General features: G+C 39.1%; 1 pseudogene; it reads left to right on the plus strand.

Moving 5' to 3' along the window:
* Window positions 1-887: 887 nt before the first annotated feature.
* LOC118544517 (small ribosomal subunit protein eS27 pseudogene) lies at window positions 888-1,182 on the plus strand (annotated as a pseudogene).
* The last annotated feature ends 1,155 nt before the right edge of the window (window positions 1,183-2,337 follow it).

Here is a 2,337-nt window from a genome sequence, read left to right on the forward strand (position 1 = left end):
TGAACATTTCAGCCCGAACGTTTCCAGTAGGTTTCATATTTCTATGTCACTTTTCAAACTTTAAAATATGACATCCACCTTCACAATCAACAGTTGCTTTATCCTGTGAATTCCCCTCTATTAGGAGAGTAGGGCCATATTTTGGCTTTCATAGCCTGCAGAGATGGAGAGAACATGTACCAATCCAGGACAGAGTAGCCCGGAAGGCTTGGGAAAGAATATGAACAAAAAATGTCAAAGAACTTGGCCACACGCTTTGTTGTACTTCAAGTATGTGAATGTTTTTTTTTTTTTTTTTTTTTTTTTATAAAATACTGACTGGCTGTTTTCTAGTCTCACCAAAGAAGATAGTGGGGAGTAATTGGCTTAAATTGAATTGCAGAACATCATTTTCTATAGCAAATTTTGTAGTGTGGGTTTTGGCAAGAGGGAAGTCTTGGAGATTGGTAGGAAAGGAGAGGGTGGTGAAGTAGAAAGTGCTTCAGGTGAATAGTGACAAAATAAAAGTGCCAATTCCTGCTTACCGTAAATGTCACCACACGCAAATCATTTAACTTCTGTGGCACAGTTTCCTTATCTCTAAGATGACTTGATGAGCTTCAGATTTCATTGTTTTTAACTATATTGTATAGATTAAGCAGGATCCTTGTTGAAGGACATTTCCCTGCAAGATGTATGGCCAATTATATTTTTCAGTGTAACAAAATACTGTTCAAGGTTATGACTGCTGGGGTGTGAGTTTTGCCTTTTCCTTATTTTGTTTGAGTAAAGTGCATTGGTACATTTTTTTTCTTTTCTTTTTCTCTTTAAAATAGAATGTTTGTTATAGAATAGTGTCCTTATGGATATGATGCAGAAATCCTCAACAAGCTTTCCAGTGGTGATGACCTCCCCACAAAAACATGCCCCTCCTGAAGGACCTCCTCCACCAGTCCCCGGAAGAGGAGAAGAAGAAGCACAAGAAGAAGCACCTGGTGCAGATCCCCAACTCCTACTTCATGGATGTGAAGTGCCCAGGATGCTACAAAATCACCACTGTCTTTAGCCATGCACAAACAGTAGTTTTGTGTGTTGGCTGTCCTTTGCCAGTCTATGGGAGGAAAAGCAAGGCTTACAGAAGGATGCTCCTTCAGCCAGAAGCAACATTAAAAGCACCCTGAATCACGATGAGTGGGAAACTATCCCAATGAACACATTTTGGATTAAAAAAAATCCTCAACAAAATACTAGCAAGCAGACTCCAAGAGCATATTAAAAAGATAAAACACCATGACCAAGTGGGATTTACCCTGCGAATGCAAGGGTGGCTCAACATCAGAAAATTGATCCATGCAAAACACTACATTAATAGAAGGAAGAAAAATAAACCCATAATCATCTCAATTGCATCAAAGGACATGGCTGAGAAACTGAAAAGACAAACTACAGAATGGGAGAAAGTATTTGCAGATTGTATATCTAATAAGGGTCTGGTGTCTAGAACATCTAAAGCACTCTTACAACTCAACACACAAAGACGAACAACCCAAATAAAAAAATGGACAAAGGATTAGACTAGATGTTTATCCAAAGAAGATATACAAATAGTCAACAAGCATGTGGAAAGATGCTCATCACCTTTAGTCATCATGGAAATGCAAATCAAAACCACAATGAGGCAATGAGGTATCACTTCACACTCACTGGGATGGCTATTACAAAAAAAAAAAAAAAACCCCCAAAACGAAAAGAAAATAGTGAACGTTGGTGAGGATGTGGAGAAATTGGAAGTCTCATACATTGCTGGTGGGAATGGAAAATGGCTCAGCGACTGTACAAGACAATTTGGTGGTTTCCCATAAAAGTTAACATAGAATTACCATATGACCCAGCAATTTCACTCCTAGGTTTGTACCAAAGAATTGAAAACAGGTAACAAACAAATACACGAACACTCTCATGTGTATGGGAGTACTGTTTACAATAGCCAAAAGGAGGTGGAAAGGAGCCAAATGTCCATCAATGGATGAATGGACAAATCGTGGTATGTGATACAATGGAATATTATTCAAGCCATAAAAAAAATGCAGTTGTGATACATGCTATGACATGTGGATGACCCTCGAAAACGCTATGCTCAGTGAAAAGAAACCAGACACAAGAGGTCACATTGTATGATTCCAGTTCTATGAAATGTCCGGAATTTACATGAAATATCCAGAATAAATCTGTAGAGGGTGAAGGCAGGTTGGTGGTTGTCAGGGGCAGAGGGAGGGAGAAGGAGGAACGGAGAGCATCTGCTTAACATGCATCGGGTTTCCTTTTGGGGCGATAAAAATGGTTTGGAACAAAATAGAG

This window comes from Halichoerus grypus, chromosome X (assembly GCF_964656455.1).
Source record: "Halichoerus grypus chromosome X, mHalGry1.hap1.1, whole genome shotgun sequence".
NCBI lineage: Eukaryota > Metazoa > Chordata > Mammalia > Carnivora > Phocidae > Halichoerus > Halichoerus grypus.